Source organism: Microcaecilia unicolor, chromosome 3 (genome assembly GCF_901765095.1).
Source record: "Microcaecilia unicolor chromosome 3, aMicUni1.1, whole genome shotgun sequence".
In the NCBI taxonomy this organism is placed as follows: domain Eukaryota; kingdom Metazoa; phylum Chordata; class Amphibia; order Gymnophiona; family Siphonopidae; genus Microcaecilia; species Microcaecilia unicolor.
Genome location: NC_044033.1, coordinates 98,303,706 through 98,326,976, shown reverse-complemented (window position 1 = coordinate 98,326,976; position 23,271 = coordinate 98,303,706). Strand labels below are relative to the sequence as shown.

The following is a 23,271-nucleotide window of genomic DNA, read 5'->3' as shown; positions in this document are numbered from 1 at the left end:
CTTAAATCCTATGCAGCTGCTCCTATCTTCTCAGGGAGACATTAAGCAGAGTAAGGATGGTGGCTGTTGTAGCTGCAGTGGAAGCCACAGTAAAAGTTTACTATTGCTGTAATACTTTTTACTTCTGGGGAAATTCTGCACACAATATTTTAAAATTCTGTAAAATTCTGCACACTTTATTTGTACTTTTCTTATGCAGAATCCCCCCCCCCCAATTATAAGGGTTAGCATCTCCCCCACCAGGTGTACACACTCCCCCCCCCCCCCCATGGCACATATTACCCCATCCACCTTGCTCCAGTCCTCCCATCTCCCACCTCCCATGGTACACACCATCCCATCCACCTTACTTCAGCCCTCCTCCCATGGCATACACCACTCCATCCAACTTGCTTCAGCCCCCTCCCCCCATGGCATTCCCCACCTCATCCACCTTGCTTCAGGCTCCCCATGGTATATACCACACCATACACTTTGCTTCAGCATAACCCGCACCACCACACACACACACACACACACCATGGCATACATAGTCCCATGCACCTTGCTTCAGCCCCTCCACCCATGGCATACACCACTCCATCCAACTTGCTTCACCACCACCCCCATGGCATTCCCCACCCCATCCACCTTGCTTTCAGGCTCCCCATGGCATACACCACCCCATCCACCTTGCTTCAGTACCACCACTCCCCTCTCCCATGGCATACACAACCCCATGCACCTTGCTTCAGGCCCTCCACCCATGGCATACACCAGCCCATCAGGCCGCTTCCTCCTCTACATCTGCCGTCCTGGGCCTGACTGTTCATTTGAGCTGCACAGGCCTCTGTACAGCCATGCGGCTTAGAGAAACCATTGGAGACCATGGCAGATGAGAAGGTGGAAGTAGCCCAATGTGCAGTTCCTCTTTCTTTCCATGCTGTAGTGGTGCATGTACAGGTAGGCAGAGAGAGAAGGAGGGAGACAATCAGCCAAAAACAAAGCATATTCTGTGCAGCACTCCACAACAGGAGTTGAATTCTGTGCAAATTCTGCATTGTGCAGTAGTGCAGAATTCTCCCAGGAGTAACTTTTGCAGAGGGACTGACTGACTAGGGAGCCAAAGAGGAAACAACTTTGGAGGGGAGGGAGGTGGAACTTGCAGTCCCATTGTAATGCCTATGCTAGAGCACAGGTAGCAGAAGAAAGAACTGGATTATTATATAAAGCAGATATAGCAGACATTACCTTAGGAGTGATAATTAGAAATTTGCAGGAGGATCTCCAAATAGCCAAGGTATTCTGATCAATTATCCTAATTACCAGAGGAACACTTCCCTACCTGCTAGTTAACCCCCATCCTCCTTCATTGCAGAAAAGGATCCACCTTATACCAACTTCTCAGGGCCACCAGATGAACAGTCAAATAACACAACTTCATCTTGTGCAGAGCAATTTTCCTATAAAATCTAGAGGGAAACCCAACTCTATGGTAAGTGTCTGCATGGCATGTTCATTCTCGCCATTAGTGACTGGTACTTCTGAATTCAAGGCCACTTCTACTTCCACCTGAGGTAATGTAACATTATCCAGAAAATCAACCATATACAAACTGGGTGCGTCCATCAGCTTAACATATGACACTACAAAGTATTCCCCAAAACTCTGGTGCATCTGTTCAAGTCAATGAATGTTTCTACTGGATCTCTAATACAGTACTCTCAATATCTGAATTAACCTGCTTTTGCTTTACTGACCTGGCCAAAAGGTCCCAGTCTTATTGTCACACTAAGCAGAAATATTATGAGCATAACGAAGTGCTCTTGATATGCCCTCATAGTCTATATATATATATATATATATATATAGAGAGAGAGAGAGAGAGAGAGATAGATATAATGTATTTTATGTTTTACAAATATCCATTTGCTTCATTCACAATCTTCTTTGTTTAAAATATGAGTGCTTTTAATATTTTGAATTCACTGCAACTGGTAAAACGCTAAACTACGTCTACTTAAACCCCTCCATCAGTTAGAAATTTAGTAAATTATTTCTTCATACCATCCATATCGAGTATCCATTACTTCTGGACATAGCACATTAACTGACTCATTAGCTATTTCAAACCATATGGATCTGAGTTTTGGTGGGTCACTTTGATAGTATCTAAAGGTTATCTTCCTAATTATTGCAATTATGTGATCTCAATCATGGGGCCAATCACATAAAATAGTGTCAGAGCCTTTCAAATGGATGTCAGGACTCCCAGACAATGACTGAGATGAGCAACATGCCCCCTGTTTGTTGCAAATCCCATGCTAACAGAAAAGGAAAATAATTACTGCTCTCGAAAACTTTTGAGAGCCTGCCTCAGTTTGAGATATGAGCAAAGATATATTGGTGCATGTGAGGCTGTAGACCTTGATAAATGCAAATGGATTTCTCAGACTTGAAGACAGCGGAAACTAGAACATTGCCTCTGCTGTTGTTTATGCCAGTGGTTCCCAAACCTAGTCCTGTAGGCACCCCAGTCAGTCATGCTTTTGCTATATCCACAATGAATATTCATGAGAGAGATTTGCATGCACTGCCTCCACTGCATGCAGATCTCTGTCATGAATATTCATTGTGAATATCCTGAAAACCTGACTGGCTGGGGTGCCTCCTGGACCAGGTTTGGGAACCACTGGTTTATGCTGAAGTTGTATCAATGATGTAAATGTAGCAATGATATTATTAAAAACAGTCAAATGTCAGTGTTAAATATCAAAAGAGTGTTATGATGTAAAAGTTAGATAATATGTGTTGTTCATTTATGGCAGCAAATGTTATTGATCCTGCTTGTGTAAAGCAGTACATTTATGAATAATCCCTTAAATTCTTGCTGAAGTACAGGCTGCTAAAAACATGCATGTCAGAAGGAAAAAGTAGTCAAACTTGAAATAGTAATACGTATTAAATTAAAGTGAAATAATGATAGTGGATGAAATAGCAAATGAGTTTTGACTATAAGAGTCAAAGGATATATGAGGGAACTAGGAAAAAATGCCCGTTTCTGAGGGCAATGAAACGGGCGCTAGCAAGGGGCCCCCTCCCTCCGTCCCTCCGAGCTACTTGCCTTGTTAGTTCGCTGTGGCGTTTCGGTTTCGGGCCTCGAGTGTCATAGCTCCGCCCTCGACGTCATGACGTTTTGACGCGAGGGCGGTGCAGACACTCCAGGGCACACTGGATATCTCGGGCGCCTCAACTTCCGTGAGGGCTTCAGAACGTTGGGGTTGTCTTTTATATAGAGAGATGTGTAAAAGTTGCTAGTCTTCCTTAACAGCACTCTCTCACAGGACCACAGCACAGGTTAGAGACTGCAGTGCATAGTAGAAAGGGTGTGGTTCAAGCAGGCACAGCTAGCCTACTAAACTTGGAGGGCGGGGCCCAGACTGAGACAGAATTAAAAATCTCTAGAGGGGGGAACAGAACATGTAAGCCTTGAACAGAAAGGAAGGGTGCTTCAGTGGGTTGCTAGGAAGGGCTACAGTGTCTGAAGATAGACCTCGGAGAAGAAGGGATCTGCCCTCCACTATATGGCAAGAGGATAGAAGACTACCAAAGTAGGAAGTCTTGTTCCTGGATAGCTTGAACCTGTGTGGCCAGGCTAGGGAAAAGCCTGAGTTAGAGAAAAGCCATCTTTAACCTGCACTTCTTGTGTTTGGGGTTGGGAAAGAAGCTAAGCCTGGGAGGACTTTTCACTGATGATATATGCAACTATAAGCAACTACATATGCAAGACAACCTGCCCGTGCAGTAAAAAGAATTCAGTATATTGTAGTTTAAGAAATAAAGAATTCTTGTTTAAATTTAATACCTGGACCAGCTGTTCTATAAAGACTCATCACTCAACCCTCACTCATGCTATCACATATGTTTCTGGTGGTAGGACCTGCACTTTTCGATTCAAAGGAAGACAAATCTATTAACCTCCTGAGTTCTGGACCTCATTACAGTGCAGACAGTGACATGTACATGGACTAAGAGAAGTAGTCCTGTCCTAGAGAGGGATCTGGAAGAAGTCTCAGAGTTGAATAGGTAGGAGGTGAGTGTGTTGGGGGGGAGGGGTGTGTGTTTGAGATTGCATTGCTCTTAGAGCAGCAGAGAAAGTCTGGTTTGGATTAGTGAGAGGAAGCAGGTGGACTGCAAGCATTGGCTTTGCTATAAGGCACAAAAACCTGGAGAGGAATACAAGTTCAAAGATATACCTGAGAAGCAGATTCAGAGCAGGTGGTGGCCAGTGTGGAGTTACAACACATAAACCATAACCACTACAGTTGAGCTTCAGCTGGAGCAGTAGAAAAATCTCTTCTGGAATAGTGAATGGAGCCAGAGCCACTGCTACCTAAAACACACAAGTCTGTTACTGACCCTCCAAGTAGGCCTATCATCTCAGCGAAAGGTTCGGTTCGCGAACCAGTTTACAATTTTGTTGATGTGTTTTTTGAGACCTTGAGGCATATTTTCAAAGCACTTAGCCTTCCTAAGTTCCATAGAAACGACTAAGTGCTTTGAAAATATGCCTCCTTGTGTACCTCTCATCAAGTCATATGTCCAAGATTTATCCCATATGATCTTGATGTTAGATGATTTTGATGGTCACCTATCAGATGTTGTTTTAGTGACCATGGACAAAGACTCTGGAGAGTCAGGCCTCTCCTCTTCAGTGTGCTCATGAACAGGAAGGGAGGTATTTGCTGCATCATACTATCACAGTGGCATGCTGTGACAAAACTATGGGTTTTAATCCCGTAAACTGTATTATTTCTTAAAGTGTATTTTTCTAGTTTGCCCAGCAGGTGGTGCATGTTTATGTTTAAAGCAGGTACAGAGTAATGACTGTTTTTTTCTTTAGTCTAACACAGATAGGAAGTAAGATGCAGTATACTTTTAAAAACTTGTTGATCTGGGCTCTGATTGGCCCAGGAACTCAATTCATATAGGATGAACTGGCTTTTCCCCCCCAGTCTTAGCCAGGGAGAAAAGAGAGAAATATCTCTTTGCTAAGACCTTGTGAACAATTATATTTCATAACCTGTGAGCTGCTATATTACCTGTACTCTCCAGGCATTATTCAGGTAGTGAACAAATGTTTAGATAGTTTTATAATTGATCCATATTCAGTTACCTGTTATTATATGCTGTTTTGTTCCATCTATTTTTATGGTTCACTGTTCAATATTTGTATGACAAACATTTTTAGTTTATTGCCTCTGCTTGTCTAGACTAACTAAGAATCCTGGTGGTTTATGTGTTGGGTCTGTGGGTCTTTCTAGGAACTGTGGGACCACAGAGTGTGGCCCCAGTAACCTAGGAATCACTGGGGATAATTTGAGAGCAGGAGACTCACCAAGAGGCAGTTGGGACCCAGTTGGTGGGAGGAGGGTGTTAGTGTAGAGCACAAGCAACAGGTTCAGGTGGACCTGAGCTATGCTGGGGATAGACCCTCTAAGTGGCCAGAGGGTAGCCCCAGGTGGGTGGCTAGGCATTTACACATGCACTGTTTTTTCTGACAACACACAGTTTAACATTGCAGTAATTTGCAAGTCATTAGTTTACTGCACCAGGAGTAAAAATGTGTTTTAGCAGATGTGTTAGAACACTGTTCGGCCGATGATGAGAAGCAAACGCTAGAGGCTATTAGCGCTGTACTAGCGCGTGTGTTTGCTACCATCCCATGATCAGAGCCCCCGAGCGTGTGAAACAACGTACTCGCAGACTCTGAATACAACTAGCATGCAAATGCATGCAAAACAGGGCTCAGCGCAAGTAGCATGCAAATGCATGCTAAATGTATTCCTCCCCAATGATCAACAAACAGCATGCCAAACAGTGGCGCGCTGTCTGTTGCAAACCCTATGCCAGCTCGGACTGGCATTAGAGATTGCAGACCATTGGGGAGGAATGGTGAGCCCTGTCCAGCATGCATTTGCATGCTAGCAGGCCCCCCCTAATCCCCCCCCCCCAGCATCCTCCCCAAAAAAGTCCTGGTGGCCTAATGGACCACAAATCAAGCCCCTCCCCCCGACCTGGTGGTCTAATGGCCCTCTTCCCTGCCCCCGTAACTTTGTTGAAGGAGGGCGGTAAACTCCCTCCTCTTTCAACAGAGCCACCTCGAAAATGGTGGTGCTCAGCCCTGCTCAGTGCATCCTGGGATGCACTGAGTGAAGTTTCATACCATGATACACTGGGCAGGGCTGGGTGCCTACATTTTTGAGATGGCGCTGCTTGGAGCTTGCCTCCCTCTTCCAAAAAAGGTGCGGGGGTGAAGAAGAAGAGGGCTGTAGACCACCAGGTCAGGGCAGCTTGATTTGTGGCCCACTGGGCCACCAGGGCTTTTCTTGGTGGGATGCTAGCCCCCTCCCTGAATTTGTGTTGGACCTCCAGCCCCCGTGTTGCTGGCTCAGAGTGGGGGTTCGGTGAGGGCACTAGAATCCCCAGGGCCATGCAGTTTGGGGTCTGGTGGTCCCAAGGACCTCTAGCCCCTGTGTTTGACAGGTCTGGGCTTTTGACAGCCCAGACCTATCAAAAAAGAGCGGGAAGATTGTGCCTGAGCATGCTGAGCTCATGCTCAGGCACAATCCTCCCACATTTTACCCTATGATCAGAGATAATAGCACACATAAATTTGCTTGCTATTATCTCTGATCATTGGGGCAGTAAAGCCTTGTGCTGTTCCAACGCTGTTTTTAGAGCGCTGTTTGGAACAGTACAGGGCTTTCGATAATTTGGGCTTGTGTGCTGGAGCTTATGGTAGTGTTTCAGTGCAACACTTACTGCATCAACGAGGCCATAGAGGCCAATGAACTTAAAAGCGTTAATCCACTTGTAAGCGTGAAGATGCATTAAAAGCATTGTCAGTGCACACCATCTTTTTACATGTCAACACTTTTAACTCATGTTAATTAGCAGGAGTTTTAAAGCTATGCTGATGAGGTGTAATGAAATGCAAAATCGCTTCTTACCTGCTAGCATATAAAAAAAAAATACTGTATATCAAAACTAGCAAATGTGAACTCAGACCATTTAACACAACAAAAGTTCATTATACCTTGAGAAGATCTACTTAAGTTTTTACAGTAAAACCTGCATTAATGTGCTAACTTTAAAGCTCAAACCATTTGTTTGTCACTAACATGGGCCATTAACACAAGCAATTAATACATGATAATGGTCATTGTTAACACATTTTACCTAATTGGCCTTATATTGTAGTTTATGTATTATTTTATTCCATAGAGTAAGGAATCCTATTCAAAATACTGCATGATGTTGTTCTCACTCTTCCTTGTAACAGGATCCCAGCTCTATTTCCCAGAATGAGCACATGACCTGCAACACCAGCCAGGCCCCTTACCTGCACAGAAAACATACTTTATGCATAAAGAACAGGCATAGAGTATCTTTAATTGTTTATTAACACTAATCAGAAACCAACCCCCCTCCCCCCTATTGTACAACAGGCAATTTGAGCACAGTACAGAGCAGTATACAGTACAAAACCGATCATGGGAACCATATTTATCTACTGCATGTTCAGCCTCACTAGAGTTGTCTTCTACACCAGGCAATGTGAACCGAGCACAGCTCAGAGCTTTGTCTCCTCCAGTCAATGACACTTTGAAGCAGAAATCAATACAGCAGAACTGAAACTGGAAACTCTCCGGATCTAAGAATGAGAGTAAGAGTAAAGAAAGTGCTATAAATGTAAACAAACAAACAAACAGGAATAGGTGTACATACCAGCTCCTGGCCGGTTAAATAGTGTTAAAGCACCTAACCGTGGATATTCGGCGGGAGATAACTAGATATCTCCCGCTGACTATCCTACTTAGCAACTAGCTGCTAACTGGCTATATTGCGCAACATAGCTGGTTAGTCACGGATATTCAGCACCTAACCAGCTATATTGAACAGTCAAAACAAGTCTGCTATTTAAGTTGCCTATCTTTGACCGCTACAAAGTTTAACCAGTTAGCGCTGAATATCAACATAGCCGTTTACGTTTTTAGCAACCAAAATAAACCTGGATATTCAATGACAATTGCTAGATACGGCCCGGCATGACTGTCTGGGTTTAACACCAGTGGCGGACATATCAGGTCCAATGTGTGTGTATGTGTTATATATATATATATATATATATATATATATATATATATATATATATATATATATATATATATATATTACATACACACATACATATTGCTAATGGTCCCTTTACAACAGGTGTAGGCAACCATGGTCCTCAAGGGCCACAACCTAGTCAGGTTTTCAAGATTTCAACAATGAATATTGTAAAGGGGGGGGGGGGCTGCTTCCTCCTCTTGGGTGGAGCCAGCAAGCCTGCGGGGCTCCCAGGGTTCCAGGAGAGAATGCAGCTGATACTGGGACTCAGGGCCAAAGTATTTTATTATCAAGGCAATTTCATACCAAAAATCATAATATATTCTTCAAAACAAAAGGTACAGGCCTCTTAATATAGTCTTCAAAAGAAAAAGGTACAGTCCTCATAAGATAATCTTCAAAAGAAAAAAAGGTACAGTCCAGGTCCCAAAATCCCTCCGCAAACACTCAGGTCTTCTATTAGGGCATTAGCTTTCCCTTCCTCCTCCTTCAGAAGAGTTTAGTAAGAGTTCAGCACACTTCCAATATAGCACAACAGTTCAGAACAAATCTTCATGGACAATCTTTGCACATCAAACCAATACCAAAAAATCACCTGCCTTTTCAAAGCACAGAGGGAACCCTGTAAGGAGCAGGGTTGTCAGTTTCTTCCACCTCTCAGCACCACGCCCGGTGTGGCCTCCTCCACTGCCTTCAAGTGCTGGGCAGGGCAACCTTTGAATTCTCCCACTCCATGGTAGCTGGCTCCTCTCCCTTGGGCAGCTCTAGTGGCAGGCTACTTCCTTCCTCCACATACTCCATGGAATCTCTCTCTCCATTCGTCTCCCCTCTATCCTGGTGACTGAGAGCCTCCAGGAAATCTGCTCTCCCCTTCCCACAGCTGTAGATTTCGTTCTAATCACAGTACTGAAACAGTACTAGTCACGCTCATGACTAAATTCAAACAAACGATTGCAACCGGCAAGAATATATTACTTCTAGTGCACTTTTTCTAGTGAAAAAGGTGCCGGTACTCAAATGCTAGGCCACTCTTCAGGGGTGGGGGTAATCACTGAGGGACCCTCCCCACAATAGCCAGGCCCCCTGCAACCAGTCACAGAACCTATGACAAGGCAGAATTGGTGTGTAGAGCCTGAGCTCTTTCATTAAAACTTGAGGTCCATGGGTCAATTTTAGGAGACAATGGAAAAGGTGCCGGTACTCAGTACCTACTACTACTACTACTTATCATTTATAAAGCGCTACTAGGGTTATGCAGCACTGTACAGTTTAACATGGAAGGACAGTCCCTGCTCGAAGAGAAGTACCCCCTCAAAAAAAGCCCTGCTTCTACAATTCGACATGTCAAGCGCCTTCGACATGGTTGATCATGGAATCCTACTACACATCCTTGAATACTTTGGTATCGAAGGCAACGTTCTAAATTGGTTTAAAGGATTCCTAACCACACGCTCATATCAAGTGACATCAAATTTGATCACATCAGCCACATGGACACCTGAATGTGGAGTTCCACAGGGATTTCCCCTCTTACCGACTATATTCAACCTAATGATGATACCCTTGGCCAAACTACTATCAAACCAAAACCTCAACCCATACATTTATGCTGATGATGTAACGATCTACATCCCATTCAAACAAGACCTCAAAGAAATTTCCAATGACATCAACCAAAGTCTACATATCATGCACTCCTGGGCAGATGCCTTTCAGTTAAAACTCAATGCAGAAAAAACCCAATGCCTAATACTCACCTCTCAACACAACACGAACAAACTCACCACCATCAACACACCAAAACTAAATCTACCAATTTCGGAAACCCTGAAAATCCTTGGAGTTACCATTAATCGGCACCTTACACTTGAGAATCACGCGAAAAGCACAACCAAAAAGATGTTCCACTCAATGTGGAAATTAAAAAGAGTAAGACCATTCTTCCCAAGGACCATCTTCCGTAATCTGCACAACCAAAAAGATGTTCCACTCAATGTGGAAATTAAAAAGAGTAAGACCATTCTTCCCAAGGACCATCTTCCGTAATCTGGTACAATCATTAGTACTTAGTCATCTAGACTACTGCAACTCTCTCTACGCTGGCTGCAAAGAGCAAATACTCAAAAAAACTCCAAACAGCCCAGAACATGGCAGCCAGACTCATATTTGGAAAATCAAAATACAAAAGTGCAAAACCCCTACGAGAGAAGCTACACTGGCTCCCACTCAAAGAACGCATCACGTTCAAAGTATGTACCCTAGTACATAAAATTATCCATGGCGAGGCCCCAGCCTACATGTCAGACCTGATAGACCTACCACCCAGAAATGCTAAAAGATCATCTTGCACATTCCTTAATCTTCATTTCCCCAACTGTAAAGGTCTAAAATACAAATTAATGCACGCATCAACCTTTTCCTATACGAGCACGCAATTCTGGAACGCATTGCCCGGCAACCTAAAAGCGACCTATGAACTGACCAACTTCCGCAAATTACTAAAGACCCATCTCTTCGACAAGATATACCACAAAGATCAAAACATGTGAAACTCCCACATATATCCAGAAATGTTAATAATGCCTTCTGTTATATTACTATCATGTATTCCATTACCATTCAACCCAAAATCCTTCTGTAACACCAAATGTCTATTCTCTTATCATCACCATTTCCATGATGTATTGTAAGCCACATCGAGCCTGCAAAGAGGTGGGAAAATGTGGGATACAAATGCAATAAATAAAATAAAATAAATATACTGATGGCGAAAGCCAGGGAAACTGAGCTTCATTTTTCCCTCTCTCTCTAGTGGGGAAGGGAGTAATAGTCTCACCCTGCCTCGAGCCATTGCTCCCCCTGCTGGGCTGGGAATCCGTTCCATCTTTTCAGGACTACTCTCTTCTCTCATTCTTGCAAGGACTTCTGGGACCCTTAGTTCTGGGCTCAACTGCTTTAATGGGGAATCTCTGGGGCTTGCCTTGTCACAATATACATGAGATTGATTTGCATGTACTGCTTCCATTATATACAAATAGATCTCATTCATAATCATTGTGGAAATCTTGAAAACCTGACTGAGTTGTGTTGCCCTTCAGGACTGTGGTTACTCACCCCTGCTCTATGAAAAATGTAGGCTAACCATAGATAGATTGATCTCTAAATATATCTACAGACACACTCATTATTGCTAGTGGTTCTTCTACAAGATATTTATATCTGTATACCAATAGACCTGAACTGACAATACTGCTATTTTTTTCTTCAAAAGGTATAACTTACAAAATTAAACAACACACTCTCAATACCAGAAATCAAACTGTCAGCAGCCAAGTAAAAAGCATGCAGTTTGTCATTGCGATGGTACATTCTCATCAGCATGCTGCACCTCTTTTAGTTTCAGGCAAGCTGGGGGCTCCCCGTGTCATGGGGGCCAGGGCCAGGTCGTGGGCCACTGCCCTGGTTTACAACCCCCCCCCACCCCTCCAAGCAGGCCCTGAATTATAGGTCTTATGCTGAGACAACTTTGCATTGTATAGCACAATGACTCACCCTCACATACTCCTAGCACCTTTGTGGTTTTGGATTTCATGCTTGGTGACTGACTCAGTGGATTTTAGAACTTAGTTTCCATTCTCATTTAAAGGCTCAGGCTGCTGCTCTAACCATTGGTATTTGAATATTGTGTGGGCATGCTGCATAATTATCTCTTTGATCAGTGGATGCCTCTTCCAAAGCCTGAGTTTTAGACTGGTCCAGGCAGGGCAGGCTGCAGTCCTCAGGAGAAACATTAGCAAATAGCAGATGAAAGAAACCCTTTAAGGGGCTGGGCTCCTTTTTAACAGGGAAATTGCAAGGTTGCAAGCAGACAGCAGCTGAAAGCACCATGCTTATCCCTGCCAGAGAAGTAGGAATGCACAGTGAAAGCAAGAAGTGAACTACAATCACATGTATGCACATACCGAAGGAGGAGTAAGGTTATTACTGACATGGTATGTGCAAATCTTACCCATCAGAGACATTGCCCCCCCCCCCCCCCCCGAGAGGGAACAGCCTGGTTTCTGTCCCAACAGAACATAAAAATACTATAGATGTGAGGTTTCCAATTTATTTTATTTAGTGCAGCCCTTTGCAAAGTTTCTGGAAGACAGCAAGTACGAGCAACAAAATCCTGTTGCGTATTGTCACTTTTGTTAACTGTTTCAGTTCTTGATCAAATTGTGGTGGTTACCATTTTTGTTTCTTCATAGAAAAGCTCCATCCCAAAGCTGGAGATTTTGTTTAATATTTGTTTAATAAAACGTTTTATACTACCTACTCTAAACAAAGTAGGTCTAGGTGGATTACCACCTTCTCCCTCATCTCCACCCCTCCCCTAGTCCTCCAGCACATCAGCTGCAGGAATATGGCACTCTTGCCTCATGGCCCCATTCTCCCTCCTGCCCCCTTCTCAGACCCCAGTTCCAGGCCCCTTCTCCCATCTGAGCCCCCCCTCCCCGACCCAGTCCCCTTCTCCCATCTGATCCCCCTCCCGACCCAGTTCCCTTCTCCCATCTGAGCCCCCCTCCCCTTCTCCCATCTGTCCCCCTCACCGACCCATTCCCCACCTGCCTACCAGCTCCGTGGATAGACGACCCTCTTCTCCTGCCACCCGGCACCTGACCCAGCCTTTTAAAAAAATCTGTGAAGCAGTGGCGCAGCGCAGTGCCTCGTGTCTGTCTGCTCTGTGTGTAAAGGAAGCAAATCGCCTCGTCGGCCGACCTTCCCTCACTGTGTCCCGCCCTCGTGGAAATAGGAAGTTACATTAGAGGGCGGGACACAGGGAAGGCCGGCTGACAAGGCGATTTGCTTCCTTTACACGCAGAGCAGATAGATGTGAGGTGCTGTGCCGCCGTTTCACAGATTTTTTTTAAAAGGCTGGGTCAGGTGCCGGGTGGCAGGAGAAGAGGGTCGTCTATCCACGGAGCTGGTAGGCAGGTGGGGAATGGGTCGGTGAGGGACAGATTTGAATTCAGGGGGGCCCGGCCTGGTGGTGGACGGATGGGGGGCAGGTGGAGGGGACTTTGGCGCCGGGCCCCCCTTGGAGGCCCGGGCCCCGGGAATTTTGTCCCCCCTGCCCTCCCCTCTCGGCGGCCCTGGCTGGCAGAGATTGGGCTCCAAAGAAAAAAGTGTTCCACTGCCCCTGGATTATTCTATTTTTTGCTCAACCCATGCCAATTTATTGAAAATAATTGCCTACACAAGAGTCAGACACATTCTTGGCTAGATGTAATTCTTGAGGCAGGCATTTATCGGAAACACAGATCTGTGTCAAGTATGACAATATTTTTATGTGTATTGCAGACTCCTTTCTGTATGTAATTGAATCAGGCTATCTTTTTAATGCATTTTATTGGTTTTAGAAAAATTTTGCCATCATAATAAATACAATTTTATGTTAATGCACCTCTGTAGTTGGTTGGAATTTAATTAGCGCACCCCTCCCCCCTTACTCCTGTACATCAGTGGGGGGGGGGGGGGGTCATTCACCTTGAATTCCGCTTTATTGCTGTTCTGCATCCTGCTATGGTTACAGTGCTAGAGAAAGAAGCACGGTGTATATATTGTGTGTGTCAGGCAGTCATATGCTAATGAGTGCTCAGTAGGATGTCTGGTGTGTCTGGCAAATCTGGCCTTGCATCCTGGGTCGATTAAGGCAGGCAGGAAATTTGCAACACCTGCATGTCTACCCCCCCAAGTAAGTCCAGGAGACTCAGGGCATTTTTGGTAGGCAGTGGGAAAAAAAGTTGCTATTGAGTACTGTCTTAAAAGCAGCAATGTGTAGTGTGCTACCACCAGTGTGTTGTTTCTAGCAAAGAGGGTGCCGGTACTCATATGCTAGGCCACCTTTCAGGAGTGGGGTGATCGCTGAGGGACCCACCCCACAATAGCCAGGTCCCTTGCAACCAGTCACAGAATCTATGACAAGGCAGAATTGGTGTGTAGAGCCTGAGCTCTTCCATTAAAACTTGGTGGTACATGGGCCAATTGTAGCAGACAATGGAAAAGGTGCCGGTACTCAGTACCCCCTCAAAAAAGCCCTGGCTACCACACTAGCATGTGCTAACATCGTTGACACGTTATTAGTAACTTGGTTTTATTGTATAAAATTGGATTTGCGGTAGTTTTAATCCCAAGCAAGAAGTATAGTTATTTGCCCTGTATCCTTTACAATAATATCGTTGTTCTCTAACTTTGACTAAATAAACACATAACACGGAACATGCAACACACCTGATCCTCGTTTAAAAAAAAAAGGTAACAAAATGCTAAAACTAAGATATCAGCAAAAGGCATTTGAGGATACCGAAAGGATTATTGCATTATGCTCCCAGATAAGCAAATTAACTCAAACCTTAGGACATCATTCTATTTTAAAAGCATTACGATTTGAGCAGAAAAGTGAGGCTGCCAGGTTAAATATGTGGAAATTTAAGATGAACAAACTGGTTATATGGGATACCTTTTTATGTTGGGCTAACTGATCTGTGACAAACTTTGGAGAGGTTAGTGAAAAGCTAAGTGTTCACAAGAAAACTCCGGGCAGTTTAAAAAGCAATCTGTACAAAGAACGTCTCCTACTGATTTTTTTTTTCTTTAGTTCTTAAAGCGGCGATGTTAACACACTCTCTCCTATTTCTGGGGCCCATCAGCAGGAAGTGATGTAGTCCCTGGAGCCCGAGCACTGTCAATCAAAGGCTGTGTAGGGCTGAGTGAGCATGCTTGTTGAAATCTAAGGAACTCCTAGAAACCAAACCTGCTCTGTGACATCTTGCATGTACTTAATGGATATTAATTAAAAGAAAACGAAAGAATGCTCAGTCTGGATCTAATGCAGTGTATGTTCAACCCTTATCCCCATTATTTCTTAGCACTTTTCCAGTTCACGTTTTCTTGTTAGAGCTGCTGCTTTTATCAGGGAAGTTTCGTTGGGGCGGGTAACTGAAACTTGAGTATTGTTTCACTTTTGCAGCGTGGGTGATGGTAATATTTATTGCTGTTTTTCTTCTAGTATTACCTTGATATAGAAGAGGAGTCATGCCGCAGAAGAAAACTGGTAAGAATAAACTTTGTGGTTCGCTGCCTGAAGGATTGGTGCTGAAAGACACCGACGGGAAAAAGTGGAGGCTGGGCAGATTCTTTGCCAAAGGGGGATTTGCAGTAATATATTTAGGTAATGTAGCTTTGCGCCTTATAAACAGATTCATAAATGGCCTGCATACCTGTCCTTTTTTGCTGGGGTGAGGGGGGGGGGGGGGGCAGAGCTAGAACAGCACAGATCCAACCACAGCAGATGCTAACTCTGACCCAAGGCAGAGCAGGGCTGGAAATGCTGTTATAATCTAGAGAATCTTTTCCTAATCACCAAAAAGCAGCAGCTCAGCCACTAGCGAAAGGCTTCCTTAATGCTGGGTTGTCTTTTCTCTTCTGGCCTGTACTTTTTCACCATCTCTTTCCTTTACTGCTGCTTAAGCAGGCAAATGTTACAAGATTGTTTGCCCCCCCCCCCCCCCCCCCCCCCCAAGCTGCTACCTTTCTCCCAGCATGAGGTGGGTTTGAACGAGCTGATCCTGAACAAAACAGTAATTCTGTTCTTTTCCCCCCTATTAAGAGGGGGCTTTTCTAGCAGTAGTGGGCTCAGTTACCTTCTGGGAGAGAGAAAAGCATATCTTTTTCCTAGGACACAATCCACCTTATTTTCGAAAGAGAAAGACGCCCATATTTTGACCCAAATCGGGAGATGGGCGTCTTTCTCCCGAGGGGGCCCAAATCAGTATAATCTAAAGCTGATTTTGGGCGTCTTCAACTGCAATCTGTCGCGGAAACGACCAAAGTTGACGGGGGCGTGGTGAAGGCGGGACTGGGGCGTGTTTATTGGCTGAGGAGAGATGGGCGTCCTTGGCCGATAATCGAAAAAAGAAAGGCGTTTTTAGCGTGAATTTGGGTCATTTTTTTTGGACCCTTTTTTTTTCACGAACAAGTCCCAAAAAAGTGCCCTAAATGACCAGATGACCACCGGAGGGAATCGGGGAGGACCACCCCTGACTCCCCCAGTGGTCACTAACCCTCTCCCACCAAAAAAACCCCAACTTTAACAACTTTTTTTTTCCAGTCTGTATGCCAGCCTCAAATGCCATCACAGCAGTATGCAGGTCCTTGGAGCAGTTGTTAATGGGTGCCAGGTGGACCCAGGCCCATCCCCCACCATCTGTTACACTTGTGGTGGTAAATGGGAGCCTTCCAAAACGCCCCCAAAACCCACTGTATCCACATCTAGGTGCCCCCCTTCAGCCATAAGTGCTATGGTAATGGTGTAAAGTTGTGCGGAGTGGGTTTTAGGGGGGATTTGGGGGGCTCAGCACCCAAGGGAAGGGAGCTATGGACTTGGGAGTGTCTGGATTTGGACTTGGAATTGTTACAAGTGCCCCCTAGGGTGCCCGATTGGTGTCCTGACATGTGAGGGGGACCAGTGCACTACGAATCCTGGCCCCTCCTACGACCCAATGCCTTGGATTTGTTCGTTTTTGAGCTGGGCGCCTTCGGTTTCCATTATCGCTGAAAAATGAAACCGCCCAGCTCAAATCCGCACAACTCCGATGCATTTGCTAGGCACAAACCGTATTATCGGGAAAAAACATGGACGCCCATTTTTTTCAAAAATACAGTTTGTCCCGCCTCTTCACGTACCCGTTCTCGGAGATAGACGCCCATGGAGATGGGCGTTCGCGTTCGATTATGCCCCTCAATGTCTCCCTACCCCTTAGATTAGGAAAATCAATGGGGTTTCTTACTAGCTGTGTCCCTAAGGCTGGTTCTCCCTCAGAGCCTCAGTCCCTGCTGTTTTTTATTTTTTTGGTATTCCAGATCCCCTTTGAGTTTTTTTCCCCTTTCCCCCCCTCTCTACTATGGCTTATTTTATTTGTTTGGCATTTATTTAAATGAGCTCTGTTGGGGGGGTAATTTTCTTTTCCACCTGGGGCCCAAACTATTTCCTCCCTGATCAGAGCCATAACTGTTGAATGGGGTTTACTGCCAAAACACCCCAGTTATCCCAAGTCAGGATCAGCTCCAGAGAGAAATTTAAGTAAGTTAGCACCATCATAAGCCAACATTATAACCCAAATAGAGAATGAAGTGGTGACAAACTTTGTCCCCATCCCATTCCCACAAACTCTATCCCTGTCCACAGAAGTTTCAAACAGTTTTTATATTTAAATAATTTGATTACTGTATAAAAAATGAACAAAACTTTATTCTGAAGTGTCATTTTTATAAAGCAAAAGTAGAAGGTACATCTCCCCATCTTCCCTCCCTCCTCCACTTTCACAAACATCCCCTCCCCTACACTCCCTCCCTGCCCCACTTACAAGAAACACCCGTGCATTCAGCAAATATGAAGCACCTTACCGATAGAAGTACTCCCTATACTCTTGAACTAGTGTTCTGGTTTTTAAATCTGTGGATGAATAGTAAGTTATCCAGAGTATCTAATTAAAACAAAGTTTAAAGCAAAAGCCCTTAATATGTAAAACCGGACTTGCAGCAAGCAATAATGAAACAGTGATGGAATATTCATTTACATAGCAAGCAATAATGAGCACTATCTTTTCCAATCATTCATCTACAACTGCAAGTGAATAGATGGATATGTCTGAAACATTTAACAAAGTTGAGATTAGCATATGCCATATGCCGTGTATAGTACCAACTGGACATTTTTAAAAGTCTGTCCTTAATGATCAGAAATCATAGCCATAAGTATGATGCATAACACCAGAACAGGCATTTACTGATCCTTACACACATTGCAAAAGTAAACAACTTCTACAGATTCGGAAAACATCTAAAACTTAATTTTTATTTTCACGTTTCCATCTTCCAAAATTCTAGATAGCAGATAGGACCCATCCCAAAGCAGTCCAGTACTGTAATACTGGTGGTAGTAATAATGAATCAGTGATGGAATATTCACAACCTAGCAAAAAGCCTGAGCCAATGGCTTTATTTTCCACTGAACATAATTAACTTATGATCTGGATAATGTTGCCTCATTTAGACAGACTCTCTAACTTTTCCATGAAATAGTAATAAAAATAGGCAAGTGCATTTTTATAATATGCCACTGCATTATAAATAGTAATGATTGTTGAGCATCTGACCAGAACTCATAAGTTGATGTCTGTGTTTTTTGGTAGCCCTTTACTAGATGAAAATATTTTTTTAAGGAGTCCCTACAACCAGCCCCTCCAAATAAACTAATTACTACTGAAACCAATAATACTTCCTCTGTGTACATCACATCTATATGCTGCTGCACAAGGCGGCATGTTGGGAGGGGGGGCACCTTACTGTGGTCTTCACAGTCGTATGCCACGTGTTCCTCTGGGCTCATGCTCTTCTGCCTGGATGAGTCCTCTGGCTGAGTCTCGACTCCTGACTCTGTCCTCAGTCAGTCCACTCTCCTGCTGTGCTGCCTGCGTCTGCTCTCTCACCTGAACTGTACGATGAGGCACTGTATCACTACCAACGACAGCACTGAAAAATAACCTACAGAATGGTTGCTGTGGTTTGCTGGTGGTGCGAGCACGAGATGAGATGAAAAGAAAGAGGCCAATCAGGGTCCTCTTCTTGTAATGTCAGCATGGTGGGCAGGGAGGGAACTCTGATGTGCCGGCTGGCATTTGTTCGGAAGACTGTGTCCGTGTGCATGCATGCCTGCACATGCAGGCAGGGAGAAGGAGCAGAGCTGAGCAGAACGAGAGGAGGAGGAATGTCCCAGCCCAGTGGTAAAACAGTGGTAAAAGGTAGGCATCTGTTTTACCGCAGGTACAAGGATTACTACCGTTCCTGCGGTGCGGGGTAATAATTGCTTTTTGCGCCTGCGGTAAAACCTGGAAATGTTTTTTTTTTAACCTGTGGTATAATTGTGGATTACCACATCTTCCCGCTCCCATGTCATTCTCTAAACCCAAATGGGCATTTCAGATGCCCCCACTGACTTGGGTCAGTCTGCATTGATTATCCAAGCTTCAGGAATACCTTATACTCATCAAGTCCCAGGGTACAGCTTTTATCAACCCCAGGTCATGAGACATATTATTTTCACGTTTACCACCCAAGGAGGCTGCAAGGTGTTACTATCACCCCTGCACAGACGTTTGCTGTTCCTTCACGCTCAAGGAGTCTAAACATGTTACAGCAACCTGGGGAACCAACAGAGTTCAGCTACTGGACATACAACTATTCCACTTACTTCTGGAAAGCTCCTTCTTGGGTAATTACAGCTGTCACTCTCAGAATGCAAATCCCTGGAGATCCTTGCTGGGTATGTCCTTAGCCCAAAGGAACCTGAAGAGGCTATAGAGAACACCTCATTCCTAACCCAAGAGGGCTCAGTTTCAGCTCCAAGGGAGAGTTATACTGACCCTAGAATAGACCACAGCTATCCTGACGACCCAGCATAGAAATGCTGAGACGTTTCTGGAGACTGCTGTACCCATCCTGAAGGATGCCACAATTGAATCGGGGCCCCTGGGAAAGCTGGCCCGAGTATTAGGATGAGCAACTTAGCCTCCTTGGAATAGGCCTCAGGAATTTGGTCAGTTACAGGAGGAAACATAAATTCATCAGGAGAGTGCCATGCCCACCCTGAGGGGGAACTTCCGTTGCTTTAGAAGTCCTAAGAGGAGACACTGCTGCCCTGGAGGAAATTCCAACTACCGCTGAGCCCCTTCCTGAACACACACTTGGCTAGAAGAGTCTGAAGCTGTAGTTGCCTACTCCCCCTTCCCAGCACCCAAAGGTAGCAAAGTCAATGACATAGTTGAAGCCCTGTGTAGAGGAGGGGGGGAACCTAAAGCAGGTGGAAAAAAAGAAGTGCAGAACCAGAGGTGTGACAGATTCCAAGCAGCACACTACTCGCTCCAGCCAAGGAAGAATAACCTCAGCTGCCCAGAAGGCATCATATGGTGTAGTAGCAGCTAGAGGCCACCGACTGGAACAGAAGAGTGACTTAATGGTTAGTGCAGGGGGTTGTGGATTGAACCAGGTTCAATTGAACCAGGTTCAATTCCCACTGCTGCCTAATGGTCAGCGCTACTACTTAACATTTCTAGAGCGCTACTGGGGTTACACAGCACTGCACAGATTAACAAAAAAGGACAGTCCCTGCTCCAAGGAGCTTACAATCTAATGGGCGAAATATCAAGTAGGGGCAGTCCAGATTTCCTGAATAGAGGTATGATGGTTAGGTGCCTAAGGCGACATTGAAGAGGTGGGCTTTTAGCAAGGCTTTGAAGATGGGCAGGGAGGGGGCCTGGCGTATGGGCTCAGGGAGTTTATTCCAGGCATGGGGTGAGGCGAGGCAGAAAGGGCGGAGCCTGGAGTTGGCGGTGGTAGAGAAGGGTACCGACAGGAGGGATTTGTCTTGAGAACGGAGGTTACGGGTAAGAATGTAAGGTGAGATGAGGGTAGAGAGGTAGGGAGGGGCTGTAGATCGAGTACATTTGTAGGTTAAAAGGAGAAGCTTAAACTGTATGCGGTAGCTGATCGGAAGCCAGTGAAGTGACTTGAGGAGAGGGGTGATATAAGTGTACCGGTTCTGGCGGAAGATAAGACGTGCAGCAGAGTTTTGAACGGACTGAAGGGGGGATAGATGGCAAAGTGGGAGGCCAGTGAGGAGTAGGTTGCAGTAGTGAAGGCGAGAGGTAATGAGAGAATGGATGAGAGTTTGGGTGGTGTGCTCAGATAAGAAGGGGCAAATTTTGCTGATGTTGTAGAGGAAGAAGCGACAGGTCTTGGCTATCTGCTGGATATGCACGGAGAAGGAGAGGGAGGAGTCAAAGATGACCCCGAGGTTGCGGGCAGATGAGACGGGGACGATGGGGGTGTTATCAACAGAGATAGAGAGTGGAGGGAGAGGAGAAGTGGGTTTGGGAGGGAAGACAATAAGCTTGGTCTTGGCCATGTTCAGTTTCAAGTGGCGGTTGGACATCCAGGTCGCAATGTCGGCTAAGCAGGCCAATACTTTAGCCTGGGTTTCTGCGGTGATGTCTGGTGTGGAGAGATAAAGCTGGGTGTCATCAGCATAAAGATGATATTGGTACCTGTGGGAGGAGATTAGGGAACCCAGGGAGGAGGTGTAGATTGAGAAAAGAAGGGGTCCAAGGATAGATCCCTGGGGAACTCCCACAGAGAGCGGAATGGGGGTGGAGGAAGAACCCTGAGAATGTACTCTGAAGGTACAGCGGGAGAGATAAAAGGAGAACCAGGAGAGGACAGAGCCCTGGAACCCAAGTTAGGACAGAGTGGCGAGAAGTAAGTTATAATTGACAGTGTCAAAAGCGGTGGATAGGTCGAGGAGGATAAGGATGGAGTAGTGACCTTTGGATTTGGCAAGGAACAGGTCATTGCAAACTTTAGATAGTGCCATTTCCGTCGAGTGTAGGGGGCGAAAGCCGGATTGAAGTGGATCGAGGATGGCCTGAGAGGAGAGAAAATCAAGGCAACGGCTGTGAACGGCGCGTTCAAGTATCTTGGAGAGGAAGGGTAGGAGGGAAATGGGGCGGTAGTTGGAGGGACAGGTAGGGTCAAGTGATGGTTTTTTGAGGAGTGGTGTGACTACAGCATGCTTGAAGGTGTCATGGACAGTTGCAGTGGAGAGAGAGAGGTTGAAGATATGACAGATGGGGGGGGGGTGACAGTAGGAGTGATGGTGTTAAGTAAGTTGGTGGGGATGGGGTCAGAGGAACAGGTGGTGCATTTCGAAGAGGAGAGAAGATAGGCGGTTTCCTCTTCGGTGATATCGGGAAAAGAGGAGAAGGAGGCCTGGGTGGGTTGGTTGGTTGAGGGAGTGTGTTATAGGGTGAGGAGGAGGAGAAGATGGTTTGGTGGTGAATTCGAGGTTGATTTTCATCACCTTGTCGCGAAAGTAGTCCGCCAGTGATTGAGGAGAGAGTGAGGGGGGTGTGGGAGCAGAGGGGACTTTGAGGAGGGAGTTCAGGGTGGCAAAGACGACGGGGGTTAGAACTGAGGGAGTTAGTCAATTGGGTGTAATAGTCCTGTTTGGCGAGGAATAGGGAATTGAACCAGGTTCAATTCCCACTGCCGCCTAATGGTCAGCAGTGGGTTAAGATCCTGCGGAACCAGGTTCAATTCCCTCTGCAGCTCCGTGTGACCCTGGACAAGTCACTTAGCCCTCCATTGCCCCAGGTACAATGTACTTAAGATTGTGAGCCCACCAGAGACAGTTCAAGTATCTGAATAGTCATATGTAAACTGCCTCGATTTGTGCTTCAAAAGAGGCAGTATATCAAAAATTGAGAAACTTAAAAGAAAAAAAATTAAAACATAAAAAAGTGACGGATCAAACTAATAATGAACAGGCTAACTTGTGCCGTAAACAGAGGTCTTCACTGCCCACTGCTCTCTGAAGAACACATTCTTATGAAACAATGATAGCATAGCCGGTGTATCCCTGTAACTTGTTGACAGCAGGCAAGACATATGGCAAAGCTGTCTTCCTGGTATTGCTAGCGGTAACACACAAGGGGTATTCAACCCCTGGAACCCCTTTAAGGACTAGGGACACAGATCATCCTCTCTAGTAAAACTCCTTCCAGCCCTATGGAAGAACTGAGGGCCTTGACCTCTGTGGCAGTGGCTAGATCACAGTTCAGTGGAACTAATCTACAGGGTCACAAGGGTGGGAAGCCTAGAGGTGGGGAGATTAAGCTAAGTAAGGAAGATGAAAAGACCAGAGGGAGCCCACTGGATTTTTCCTCTACTTCCTGATGACAAATAACCCAAGGAATCTTGAGACAATCCTTCCTTGAGGTAAGTGTGAGAGAAAACCAGAGGACAGATCTGCTGTGCTGTTGAACAGGATCCATCTGTACAAGAAGGATATTGCATTCATTACCAACACTACCCCATTTTCTATCAAATGGTAGAGACTGTTCCACATTTTTCTTTGCTATTTAGTTATTTTTCTCTCCTCTTCTTTTATGGGAACACTGTATCAAGGACCTGAGAAGGATGTGACCAGGACCACCCGGTCAACGTCTGGCCATGGCA

At 45.2% G+C, this 23,271-nt stretch overlaps 1 protein-coding gene across 1 annotated transcript in view; it reads left to right on the top strand.

Moving 5' to 3' along the window:
* The first annotated feature begins 14,903 nt into the window (after positions 1–14,903).
* Positions 14,904–23,271, top strand: part of VRK2 (VRK serine/threonine kinase 2) — a 156,990-nt gene continuing 148,622 nt past the window's right edge. Inside the window, 2 exon segments of the mRNA XM_030194671.1 lie at positions 14,904–15,035; positions 15,209–15,253. The gene's annotated coding sequence lies outside the window, so the exon portion shown is untranslated.